General features: G+C 41.5%; 1 non-coding gene across 1 annotated transcript; it reads right to left on the minus strand.

The window, feature by feature from the left end:
• Window positions 1–9,298: 9,298 nt before the first annotated feature.
• On the minus strand, window positions 9,299–9,369 carry TRNAG-GCC. The gene has a single exon. It is a non-coding gene; the product is annotated as a tRNA-Gly (tRNA).
• Window positions 9,370–14,562: the final 5,193 nt, after the last annotated feature.

Genomic DNA, 14,562 nt, shown 5'->3' on the forward strand with positions numbered 1-14,562 from the left:
ATATAAATGTCTAATTTATTAACTTTTTGTACATAAGCATTGTAAATTTAAATTATATTTTGTTTACTTTGTATTTACGTCCTTGCTACCTGTAAGTCTTATTGTAAATTAAAGCTATATAATGATTGGGAGGTTTTTTTATTACATTCATTTTAACGTGCATGTGGAACCTGAATTCACTGTATGTAACGGAGGCCAGTATGGCACCAGTTAATGTGGTATTTAGTGTTAGGTTCCCGTCTTACTGAGATCACCTTGACGTTTGGCAGACGGGCCCAAATAATTTTGTACAAAATATATTTTCCAAGCATCTCAAATGTATTAGCGTAGCATTTGCACTAGAATACTTTCTATTATTTTGGCATTATTGTACTTTATTTGGTTTGCAGAGTGCTGTTGCATTGTATATTTTTTTTGCCTCTGTGCTTTTAGCCATGGCAACATGCACCTGCGCACTGGATGTGCTGAATGACCCGCAATTTTTTTTGCAGTTTGTATTGGTGGTGTGGCTGACTCTGTTGGTCGTGCACTTCTGATTAACCTTTCTGCCCCATAGGCTGATTTTAATTAGTGTAGCTATAAAGCTGTAGCCTGCTCTCCCTGTATGTATTGGAGGCCATTTGGCACCAGGTAAGGTGGAATACAGAGTGGGCTCAGCATGCTAGTGGAACCTGCCTTTCCTGAACAAAATGGAGGCCAGGCACCAAAGAGGTATTATATAGTGTAGGTTCAGCATGCATGTGAAGCCTGCATCTCCTAAATATAATGGAGGCCATAAGAGACATAATACGATGTGGGCTCGGCATGCATGTGGAACCTGCATTCCCTGTATGTAACCGAGGCCAGTATGGCACCAGTTAATGTGGTATTTAGTGTTAGGTTCCCGACTTACTGAGATCGCCTTGACGTTTGACAGACGGGCCCAAATAATTTTGTACAAAATATATTTGACAAGCATCTAAAATTTATTAGCATAGCATTTGCACCAGAATACTTTCTATTTTGGCATTATTGTACTTTATTTGGTTTGCAGAGTGCTGTTGCATTGTATACTTTTTTGCCTTTGTGATTTCAGCCATGGCAACGCGCACCTGCGCACTGGATGTGCTGACTGACCACCCAATTTTTTTTGCAATTAATTTTAACCGCACATTGAAGGGGTTGTCTGGGATTAGAAAGTAATATTTGCTTATTTTCCAGAGACAGTGTCACTCTTGCCTATGGGTTGTGTCTGGTATTGCAGCTCATAATCATTCAAGAAAATAGGGCTTTATACGAAAAACTAGACATAAATTTTTTTGGGGGGAAAAAAATTGACCTTTTTTCCTAGCCTAAACAACCCTCCTCAAGTTTTTCATTGAAGTTATAATAAAGATTGACATATGTACTATAAATCAAGTATTGTATACACCAGTTAAAATGGTATTCCGGTAAACATTTTTTTTTTTTAACAAACTCCTGCAGCATGACCACTGAAACAGAAGATCCATACTTAACTACTCCATGCTATAGTGTTCCTCCGCTTTCTTCATCTTCTGGTCGCGGCACTGTTTACATCCGGCAGGCTATGGGCATGTTCACATACAACGCTCCAGCCAATGATTGGCTGCAGGGGTGACATGCTGCTTGTGACCATATGACAGCTGAAGTCAGTCCATGCATGTGACCATGCCAATTGCAGCCAGATGGACCAGAAGATGGAGAAAGTGGAGGACCGCTGTAGCATGGAACAATTACGTATGGTGGCCATGGTGCAGGAACTTGTTAAAAAATAATTTTAACTGGAAAACCCTTTTAAAGGGGTTGCCCAGGTTAAGAGCTGAACCCGGACATATCCCTATCTTCACCCCTCCGGCCCCCTTGATATGAGCATCAGTGCATTTCATGCTCTAATGCTCTCCTTTTGCACTGTGCTGAATCGTGCAGGGCAAAGCCTTTTTCTGGAGATCTGGTGACGTACCGGGCTCTCCAACTAGAGATGAGTGTATTTCCCAAAATTATTTTTGGGTCCGATTCAGTCAAATCGGTCATCAGATCCAATTCGGTCAGAGCTTCAGATACTACATCCAAAGTTGCTTTGTTCAAAACTTCGGATTAAGGGCTCATGCACACAGCTGCAAAAAATGGAACTTGTTCTATTTTTTTTGTGGTACAGGCGGATCACTAATAAATTCAAGTTGATTGGGGCTGCATCCATCTGCGAAAACTGCATGGATGTTATCTGTGTATTGGAGACCACAAATTGCGGTCCCCAATGCATGGAACGACCGGAACACATCCGTGTGCGTTAGCCCTAAAAATTTACGGAGATCTGTCTCCATACAGTATTAAAATTTATGGGTTCTGATGACCTGAAGTCAGTTATTCGTGAAGTTGCCCATGACTTTTTTGAATAACTTCGGTAGTTGATTTTTAAAGTGAAAAACCACTTTAAAACTTGGAACTTACCTCGGCTTTGGTTCCGAGCTACCAGTTGGAACCAGAGCCGAGTTTGGTTTCTGAGTTTTAAAGTGCTTTCTACTTTATTCTGGAAAGTCACGCGTGACTAACTGACTTTGGCTTATTGGAGCCCATACATTCTAATACTGTATGAGATGGATGTCCATACAGTATTAATCTGAAGTTTTCGCTCATCACTAGTCAGAAAGACTCAATTGCCCTGAAAAGTAGTTTATGACACTTTGGAGTCTCCCAGGACTGTAGTCAACCTCTTTCAAGCTCTTTAACCCAAGACATTGTTGGTGATGGCAACATGACACCAACATATGTGGCTATGGGTAAACGAAGGGTAGTCAGTGGAAACAAACATTGGTGGTAAAAAATGTTCTAAAAATTATCCCTTTCTGGTGAAAGATGTCTTCTCTGTCTTTTTAGCTGTAAAATAGTGACTCCCATTTTGTGCAATTTCTGTAGGACTAACTCCACAAAATTCGGATCCGGGAAACCAAAGGATTTGGCAAATTTGTAACACATTTATTTCATTCAACTCTTCACATACAGTACAGACCAAAAGTTTGGACACACCTTCTCATTCAAAGAGTTTCCTTTATTTTCATGACTATGAAAATTGTAGATTCACACTGAAGGCATCAAAACTATGAATTAACACATGTGGAATTATATACATAACAAACAAGTGTGAAACAACTGAAAATATGTCATAATCTAGGTTCTTCAAAGTAGCCACCTTTTGCTTTGATTACTGCTTTGCACACTCTTGGCATTGTCTTGATGAGCTTCAAGAGGTAGTCCCCTGAAATGGTTTTCACTTCACAGGTGTGCCCTGTCAGGTTTAATAAGTGGGATTTCTTGCCTTATAAATGGGGTTGGGACCATCAGTTGCGTTGAGGAGAAGTCAGGTGGATACACAGCTGATAGTCCTACTGAATAGACTGTTAAAATTTGTATTATGGCAAGAAAAAAGCAGCTAAGTAAAGAAAAACGAGTGGCCATCATTACTTTAAGAAATGAAGGTCAGTCAGTCAGCCAAAAAATTGGGAAAACTTTGAAAGTAAGGGCTATTTGACCATGAAGGAGAGTGATGGGGTGCTGCGCCAGATGACCTGGCCTCCACAGTCACCGGACCTGAACCCAATCGAGATGGTTTGGGGTGAGCTAGACCGCAGAGTGAAGGCAAAAGGGCCAACAAGTGCTAAGCATCTCTGGGAACTCCTTCAAGACTGTTGGAAGACCATTTCAGGGGACTACCTCTTGAAGTTCATTAAGAGAATGCCAAGAGTGTGCAAAGCACTAATCAAAGCAAAAGGTGGCTACTTTGAAGAACCTAGAATATGACATATTTTCAGTTGTTTCACACTTGTTTGTTATGTATATAATTCCACATGTGTTAATTCATAGTTTTGATGCCTTCATAGTCATGAAAATAAAGAAAACTCTTTGAATGAGAAGGTGTGTCCAAACTTTTGGACTGTACTGTATATGAGGCCATGGTCAGAGGTATCACCATCGGTATTTCCGGATGGAAAATTCATACAACAGACTCCAACTTATGCCACTTTATGGCTTTATGGTTACGTCAATCAGTAACCTATGGAGATACACCGTGCACATGCACTAGGTTCCATGTGCAGTATGTATCTTTTGAGGTTACTGACTGATGTGTGTAATGATGTGCCTTTCCATTAGTGGCCATAGTATGACTGCAGCAGAGCTCTGTCAGAGGAAGGAGATACAAAGGGGGCATCACTTTACCGTTTGAATAAATTGCACAGAACTTCAAAACACTATATATGGGTAAGCTGCTGCAATTAATATTTCCAACACATTTGGAAATATACTCAAAGTGGCCAACCCCTTTAAGATCAGTACAGCACAACCACAGGATCCTGATCTTGAGTCCGTAATATGGACACTAAAATGTATTTACAGAAGGTGCAAAACTAAAACCCAACCTAATATTGACTATATGCAAACTACAAGGTCAGCAAACTCTAACATAACATAATAAAAAGTCTACAAAACTTTTCCCAGGATTTTTCATGGATAATCGGGGAGTGTGTCAGGGACAAATGTCAGAAGTCATGAGCTGTGATGTTGTCATCTCCCCATTCTTCTAACACCTCTCCATACATCCAAGTGTGACAAAAGCAAAAGGAGAGGTAACATTTCTGAAGGTACATCAAAAGAGACCAGGCTCAAGAAGATGGACCTTGTGTTATAATCTTGGTTAGAATGTACCTTGAAGGACCATCCATAATATGCGTACATATATAGCGAAGCAATGAGAGATGTTAGACCTCACATTCATAGAAGATGAACAACCACCCCAAATTCCTTGTTGATATATGAAATTAAAACCAAATGAGGTTTCCACTACAATGAAAAGAACCTGCAACTTTCAAGCCTTTAATGTCAAAAATTTATGACCAGTTCTTTGAAAGAGCATGTTCTTCAAAGAAATGTTTCAATATTAACTAAAAAAAGTTAAAGCACATGTAGTTTTTATCCATTTAGAACAGTTATGGTGTGCAAATCAATCAATCAATCAATTAATACATTTCATCTGTAGGGAGGATTCCCTGTGTCTGGGTGTTAAGAAATTCCCACAGCTTAGTGTAAAAATACCAACGAAACTCAAATTATGGAGATAGTGTCACTTCTATTGTGATGTGAAGTGTGTTCTTGGGAAAAACACACTTCTTGATCTCCAAGAGTCCTCTCTTTTGGTTTCTCTAACACTTTGATGTCACGATGTACTTCAGAGGTCTACCAGAAGCCAATTAATGGGTTCTACCCAAATATCACTATAAATTATAGGCTGTATATTGTGATGTAAGAGGTTTCCTTAGACATACCTCACTGGATGTCTTCTCAACTCATTGGCCTATAATCTTAATTTCTCTGTATGCAAAATATTCAATATTAATATTGTGTCTTATGTCCATTGAGTTTGTGGTCAAATAAAAAAAGCAATTAAGCCAAGAGATTTCCCAGTTTGAGGGAAAACAAGAACAGAATAAACCAAATCACTATAGAGACAATGGTCGGGGGCAGGTTCCATTCACTGAGCCACAGGCAATGTTGACGACTAACCATTTTAATGTAACTCTTGCTTGAGACTTGAATTGAAATGCTGATTCCCTGAGTATCTACATAATAATATCCTGAAACTAATTGTGGTATCAATGAGTGAGAAATCAAGGAAGGAAAGAATCAGACTTGCCCAGTACCAGAAAATCCTCCAGTGGGCCCAGACATAATAATTGCCGCATAGGTTCAGCAGAAGACAATCCAATTTGGGGGTGATCAGTTACCACTAGGGTCCTTCTTTTTTGGGTTCATTCACAAATAAACTATTAGACTTTTTTGAGGGTGGTCTTCACAATGATTTCTTCTGCTGGACCCAAGCAACCCCAGGCTGACACGACAGAAGATGACTCTGGGTCCTGATGACACAGCTATTTATAGACCCTGGACATTACTTCCAAATAATGATGCTTGCTCAAGATTTATTTAAGTTTCCTGGCAAGTGATAGATACAATGAACCCATCACCTACAGAATTCCACAAATGAAATAATTCCATCAATTTACAGTAAGATTCTCACCTCTTTATATGTGTGACTTTTTAATAGTCCTTCCTGCTCAGTCCATGTACTCAAAACATCCACTGAATGTTCTATTACTATGTAGATGAGCTCTGTATGTATTGCATACACATCATGCCGAGAATCAGAGAATAATCTCCTCAATCTAAGATGTTTATGGGACAACACAAGGATACGAAGGACAAAGAAGGAAGTTTTGGGACATGACTATTGGGCTACAATAGGAGTCAAGAAGCTTGCAAGGTTAGCAAGATTTAAAGCTGATAGGATCTCCTTTATCTAAAGACACATTTACACGAGCCAAGCAGCAGCAGATTGTTGGGAAAGGAAGAGATCCTTCTCGAGTGTCAGCTGCTCATTCAGTGGAGGTGACTGCTGCATTTACATGTAGCGATCACCTCCACAGTATGAGAATGAAAGATCGCTACGGCGATCGCTCATCCTCATACAGTTGCATTGTTTAGACCGCACGATCTGCTGCAGAGAAATGATAATGTAGGTGTCTACACAAACGACAGCATCACCAGATGGACGAGCATTTAGCTCGTTCATCAGGTGATCTGGGGCACTTTTAGACTGGCAGATTGTCGTGAACGAGCATTCACAGGAACGTTTGTTCCTGATAATCTGCCCGATTATCTGGGCGTCTAAATCCACCATAATTTATGGAAAGTACAATGTCCTACAGGAACTTCTTCAGAGTCCTGAACACTAGGGATCCCCATTCTGCTCATACCAAAAATGTAGACACAGTTTCAACCAAAAGAAACCATCAACAGGTATTAAATTGAATCCTTGTCAAATAAGAGAGGTATGAACATAGTACAGTATGAAGCTTCTATGGATGTCTTACTTTGTATGATAGAACAGTTAGAAATTTCTGAAGGAAATGTCACCAAAACTCAATGTTTTTGGTCAATTCCTGCTAGTGGGTCCATAAAACCTTAGGGAGTCTCTACCTCTGTGTTGGTGTATTCTAGTAAGCACGGGTATTATAGTAGTAGTGGACTGAGGAAAAGTAGTTCCACATGGCCACCATTTTCATGTAATTGATGAGGTCCCATGGAAGAACCCTCAGTGCTGGAGTAGATTATTTGACCCCCTGGCATCTTTTGACACTTAAGACCCTTTTACATGGACGGACTAACATGGCAATCATCGGAAGCCAAGCAATATGCTGCAAAGTAGAGTTTTTGGTGCAGCATTACAAATGAGATAACCTGACTAAACGTTTAGCCTTCAAACAATCTATGACATGTAACAATAATAATAATAATCTTTATTTATATTCCACTGCGCTTTACAATCAGCTATAGCGTAATAGACCCATAGATTATCTGTACAAGAATATATTATCAGTCACATCTCAGAATAACTGCTTCATGTATGTGCAGTGACCCACTGGTTCACTGCTAAATAAAAAATGCTCTAATCTAATATGGATTGCTAAGAGAGTTATTGTATGCAGACTATGCACTTTCAGTGGTACAAATGATTGATGTAGTTATCAGGGGCGTAGCTAACGGCTCATGGGCCCTGGTGCAAGAGTTCAGCTTGGGCCCCCCTTCTCTTAGTGCTTTGTGGCCAGGGGCAGGGAAGCACATAGCCTTTGTGCTGCCTGAGGCAAAAATTGAAACGGCATTCCCCCCCATGGCAAATTCTTGACCTAACCCCTTACCTCTAGCCAGAGGTGTAACTTGAATAGCATGCACTTTCTATAATACGATTGTCTTCACATGCGGCACAAGGGTCTTTGGGCCCCCTCAGGCTCCTGGGCCCGGTAGCGACTGCTACCTCTGCACCCCCTATAGCTACGCCCCTAGTAGTTATGCACTTTATGATCTAAAAAGACTGTATATGGGAAGGTAACAGTCAACTGGCAGCCATAGTGAGCTGGTCCTGCCCCCCTGGTTAGTGAGTCTTCTGGTGAACAAGCCAGTATTGAAGCTGAATTTATCCACGGAGACACCAGCCCTGTGTGATTTAAAGCTGCCAGAAAAGCAACTGTGCTAAAAAAAAAACCTCTTGGGGAGAGAAGCACTGAATTTTCTACAGATGGTTGAGGACCAGTTAAAATGCATTGTACATGGACTAAGACAGTAAAAGTAACGCACATTTATGGGTTTGGACTTTACTGCATTTGGTTTGGGTTATGTTGCTTCTGATGCCCACCACATTTTTTAGACGGACTGGCCATCCATTCTAAGACTGCACCCCACAGTTGGGCACTGCAGATATTTGGAGAAAGGACTTACACTCCTATGGTCAATTGGGAGTATTGCATTGCATACCTACCCCTTATACACAGCCTTTTAGGAAACGGCTACTGTGTGATATACTTGAGAACTGTGCCTACTACTTATATTCGCACTGTGCCACCTATTATCTCAAAGTAATGAGACTGTTGTTTGCTATAGCCTGTTCATTGACTCCACCATCCACCAGCCCTGTGCCTGTCCTCCTGCCTTGCACCCTGCTACGTGTCACTACCAAGCAGGAAGCCCCAAAATCCAAGGTATGCCTGGTGGGAAAGAAGGACAGACGGTTTGCACCCCTCCATTCTGCATGCGCTGCCTGGGAGGGTGCTGGAGAAGCAGTGTTAGCCACAGTGAGGACTATGATCACAGCTCCCTTGAGGGAGAACTCATTGCATATGGTCATCTTATGTTCTTGGAGTCCTACTGATGTTTTATATACTGACCTACAAAAACCAAGAAAGTAAGTACAGCCAGTGATGGACTGTGTGACACAAGGTGACTTCTAGTAGACTAAATGTCACAGTGGGTTTTTGCTACATGGACATTTTAATAACTGAAAACTGTTATTTTGGTAGTGATGGAACAGTACACTTAGTTTCCTATGAATGATCTATGATTGATGGTCTCCAAATTGACAAAATCCTCTATTCTGAGCAAAGGAGAACTATTTGCTTTCAGCCTAATTCTCTGATTCATCAAAGTTCCTTATAAACCCAAAAGTTCAGATCTGAAATAATCCAAATCCTAGTTCTGCAGTCTGATGAATATTACAACAGCCTGGGAATCCGTCCTCCAGTTACAGGACAGAGCGCTCATACGAGTTAGGCTTTGCACTGTTTGACAAGTTACATAATTGAATTCCCGATTAAAAAATAGCAAATGGCAAGAAGAACACAAGATGCAAGTAGTCTTGATGTAGTTATACTTTTTTATGCACAATAGTATGAAAGCCTGAAAGAAAAAAAACTTCCACTGCATTGGCCGGGAATCGAACCCGGGCCTCCCGCGTGGCAGGCGAGAATTCTACCACTGAACCACCAATGCTTTGAATAAATACTTTGTGCTCCATTAAGGAGTTCTAGAACCTGATAAATACTTATGGCACAGGGAAGATCTTGAGGTCCAAATGTACGTGATGTGAAATCTATGTCCCCTGCCAGCCCCTCAAGGTAGGTATCCTAATATCTGCATTCTTTGTATGTTATTCTACATACTGTGTACTGTTACAGTACTTATATTCTTGTACATAGGAGCAGTATTATAGTAGTTATATTCTTGTACATAGGAGCAGTATTATAGTAGTTATATTCTTGTACATAGGAGGCAGTATTATAGTAGTTATATTCTTGTACATAGGAGTAGTATTATAGTAGTTATATTCTTGTACATAGGAGGCAGTATTATAGTAGTTATATTCTTGTACATAGGAGCAGTATTATAGTAGTTATATTCTTGTACATAGGAGGCAGAATTATAGTAGTTATATTCTTGTACATAGGAGCAGTATTATAGTAGTTATATTCTTGTACATAGGATGCAGTATTATAGTAGTTATATTCTTGTACATAGGAGGCAGAATTATAGTAGTTATATTCTTGTACATAGGATGCAGTATTATAGTAGTTATATTCTTGTACATAGGAGGCAGAATTATAGTAGTTATATTCTTGTACATAGGAGCAGTATTATAGTAGTTATTTTCTTATACATAGGAGCAGTATTATAGTAGTTATATTCTTGTACATAGGAGGCAGTATTATGGCAGTTATATTCTTGTACATAGGAGCAGTATTATAGTAGTTATATTCTTGTAAATAGGAGCAGTATTATAGTAGTTATATTCTTCTACATAGGAGGCAGTATTATAGTAGTTATATTCTTGTATATAGGAGCAGTATTATAGTAGTTATATTCTTGTACATAAGAGCGGTATTATAGTAGTTATATTATTGTACATAGGAGCAGTATTATAGTAGTTATGTTCTTGTACATAGGGGGCAGTATTATAGTAGTTATATTCTTGTACATAGGAGCAGTATTATAGTATTTATATTCTTGTACATAGGAGCAGTATTATAGTAGTTATATTCTTGTACATAGGAGCAGTATTATAGTAGTTATATTCTTGTACATAGGAGGCAGTATTATAGCAGTTATATTCTTGTACATAGGACGCAATATTATAGTAGTTATATTCTTGTACATAGGAGCAGTATTATAGTAGTTATATTCTTGTACATAGGAGCAGTATTATAATAGTTATATTCTTGTACATAGGAGCAGTATTATAGTAGTTATATTCTTGTATATAGGAGCAGTATTATAGTGGTCTTATTCTTGTATATAGGAGCAGTATTATAGTAGTTATATTCTTGTATATAGGAGCAGTATTATAGTAGTTATATTCTTGTATATAGGAGCAGTATTATAGGGGTTTTATTCTTGTATATAGGAGTAGTATTATAGCAGTTATATTCTTGTACATAGGAGCAGTATTATAGTAGTTAGATTCTTGTACATAGGAGCAGTATTATAGTAGTTATATTCTTGTACATAGGAGGCAGTATTATAGTAGTTATACTCCTAACCAAATCTCTTTTTATTGAGATAGCAAATAGTTTGAAAGTGCAACAGTACAGCATATGCCATACGCAGATGGCATCAAATTAGTGTAATCAAATATAATCGTAGCCAAATAAATGATGGGGGGAACAAACAAAAATAGACAGACAAGACCACAGACAGGGATAAAGAAAACACAGACAAGAAGGAGGGAGGAAGGGAGAGGGATGGGGGGAAGGGGGTAGGTACAATAATGGCAGTATCATTCAGACCGCTATAAGGCTGTTCAAGGTGCCGGATGGCGATAGGCTTTCCAGGGACTCCATATGTCTAGAAAACGAGGGCGAGTGTGAGATTCCCAGTGAGCCAATTCTTCAAAGCGACATATCTGATCCACTTTCTCTTGCCACATCAGCAGCGTAGGCACAGAATCGTTCTTCCACAGCAAAGGGATTAGCAGACGGGCAGCAGTTAGAAGTAATGTTGGTAGGTTGTTCTTAGAAGGGGTAAAGGACATATTGGGGCACCAAAGCAGGACTAATTGTGCATTTAGACTTATATGGGAGTCGCAAATGTGCCCGATTAGGCTTTCAATCTGTGTCCAAAAGGGACGGATTAGATTGCAGGACCACCATATGTGAGAAAGGGACCCCTTCTCTGTTCCACACCTCCAGCACCGATCGGGTATTTCCTGATTGAGATTATGAAGGAACTCAGGCGTTTTGTACCAACGTGTGAGTAGCTTAAAGGAGTTTTCCTGTATTTTGATACAACGACTGAATCCGTGAGAATTGGAGAGGATAAATGCTTTTTCAGGTTCTGAGAGGTGGTACGAGAGCTCCTTCTCCCAGGCAGTTAGAAAGGATAGTGCTGGGGGTGTGGAAGAGAGAAGCTCCCTGTAGAGAGTTGACAAGGGCTTCCTCGGGGGGATCGGCATAACTAGTTTCTTTTCCAGCCAGGTGGGTTCTTCCGAGCAGAAGGGAGGGAGTTTCAAGATCGCAGTATCTTTGCGAAAGGCAGCAAGAGTCAGGAAGGATTGCCTTCGAACCTCCGGTAAGGCCCGAATTGTGTCCCATGCCAAGTCCCCAGCCGCAGATACAACGTCCTGTAGTTTGTGATTAGACAACTGACGCCAGATCCCGGAAGGAGCAGTGGTCTCAGGGTGAACTAAGTTTTGTAGAAGATGCAGAGGGAGGTGGGGATTGGGGAATCTTAGATCTTTAGATCTATATAGTTTAGCCCACTCAACGAGCATGCCCTTTCAAATGGAGGATACAAAGGAATGTGAGGGCGTGCAACTACGGATCCCCCACAGGACGAGAGTGTCCTTATATGTAACTAGGCCACGCTCTAGAGCTGTGCATAGGTTTGGGGAGCTTCGGGAAAGAAGAGAGAAGCACCTATTCAGGTGCGTTGCAGTGTAATACAGGTGGACATCGGGAAGGCCGAAGCCACCAAACCTCTTCTCCCTCGTCAACGTGGAGTAAGCTATCCTAGATGGTTTATTCGTCCAGAGGAAAAGAGAGAATCTCCGACGCAGCTCTCTAAAGTACGAAAGCGGGAGCCATATGGGTAATGTCTGCAGTAGGTATAGGAGTTTGGGAACAATGAAGGTCTTGAGATAATTCTTCCTGCCTATCCATGATATGAAGGGAAGTTTAACCGACAATAGATGGGATTTAATTGAGTTAAGCATAGGGGTGTAGTTAAGGCTGTAAAGGTCGTTCAGGTTAGCAGAGATGTGAATCCCCAAAAATGTGATGTCTCGTGCAGCCCAGGTGGAGGGGGTGGAGCGTTTAAGCGACGCAACAAGCGCGGGTCTACAGGTGACATTCAGGGCAAGGGATTTGCTATAATTGATTTTGAAATTGGAGACCCAACCGAATTCTTCAAAAATAGAGTGCAACCGGGGGAAAGATTTCTCCGGGTTGGTGGTCATAATAAGGAGATCGTCTGCAAACGCAGCCGTAAGGTGGGTGTGGGAAGCTTTCTGGAGACCTTCAATATCGGGATCTTGCCTGATTTTGCACAGGAGAGTTTCCATGACTATCACGAATAACGAGGGGGAGAGAGGGCAACCCTGCCGAGTGCCATTAGTAATGGCAAAGGCGGGTGAAAGAGTGCCGTTGACTTTGACCCTGGCAGAGGGGGCCGAGTATAGAGAGAGAATAGCTGAAATAAGTTGATCAGGAAAGCCAAATTTCGACAAAGCCAGTGACATATACTGCCAGCTCACTCTGTCAAAAGCCTTCTCTGCATCAGTGCTCAGTAGAGCTAGAGGAGTTGAAGTAGTCCGTGCCCAGTTCATAAGATGAAGGCGGGCGAACGGTATTCTCATTGCCCTGTCTGCCAGAGACAAAGCCAACTTGTTCCTTGTGAATAACATCCGGGAGAACTTTTTGAATCCGTTGGGCCAGGATCTTAGCCCACCATTTAATGTCCGTATTTAGTAGGGAGATAGGGCGGTAGCTACCGCATTGCAACGGGTCTTTATTCTCCTTATGAATAATGGTGATATGGGCTGTGAGTGATTGGGGAGGAAGGTGGCCACCCTCCAGGAGGTAATTACACAAAGAGCTAAAGTGAGGAACTAGAACAGATTTAAAAGTTTTATAATAGGAGATGGTGAAACCATTAGGGCCAGGACTACGTCCGGAGGGGATAGTGGCTAGAACTTTAAGGACTTCTGGGCCGGAGATGGGAGCTACTAGTTGGGAGAACTGGTCTGGGGATATGGAGGGAAGCTGAAGGGAGGAGAGGAATTTATTCGAAGCCTCCGCGATGGAACAGGGAGATGATCCAGGAGGGGCCGGGAGGTTGTAAAGGTCTTCGTAAAAAGCACAAAATGCTTTGGCTATGTCAGGGGTGGATTTAAGATGATTGCCCGCAGCATCTTTAATTGCTGGGATGAAGGAGTCAGAAAATTGTTGTTTAGTTAGCGCCGCCATAAGCTTGTTCCCTCTGTCACCGTGTGCATATGACTTAAAGCGCGCACGTAAGAGCAATTTAGCCGAGGTAATGTTTAACATATCTTTTAGTTGAGATCGCGCGACTGAAAGCTCCTCCGCGAGGCTTATCGCTTGGGATTGCTTATGGCTGAGCTCGAGAGTGGCGATACGGGATAGGAGGGTAGACATGGCCTGGGCTCTTTGTTTTTTAATATGGGAGCCGAGAGCGATAAGCTCTCCACGGATTACCGCCTTGTGGGTTTCCCAGATTACAGCAGGGGAGGGAGGGGAGGGACCTGCGGTGTTAGTACTGAAAAACTCCTGGAGGGAGGTGACTATTTTTTCCGATGACACCTGGTCCTGGATGATGGTTTCATTGAGACGCCAGTTCCATTCCCGTGTAGGGAGGGTGGACAGCGATACCGTCAGAAAGACGGGGGCATGGTCTGACAACGTGATGCTGCCTATTCGGGTGTTTACAATTTGTTTGACATGCTCAGAGGAGAGAAAGACATAGTCCAATCTGTGGTGTGAGGACTTGGCATGGGAGTAGAATGAATAATCACGACCTGTAGGGTTCAGGGTACGCCAGGTGTCAATAACACCTAATTTACGCAGAGCCCCCCTCAGGCGTCTAAGACGGACATGAGTGATTGCCGATCTCCCCGAGGAGGAGTCCAAGAGTGGGTCTAGAGTCACATTAAAATCTCCCCCCAGAATTACCATA

Source organism: Bufo bufo, chromosome 1, assembly GCF_905171765.1.
Source record: "Bufo bufo chromosome 1, aBufBuf1.1, whole genome shotgun sequence".
NCBI lineage: Eukaryota > Metazoa > Chordata > Amphibia > Anura > Bufonidae > Bufo > Bufo bufo.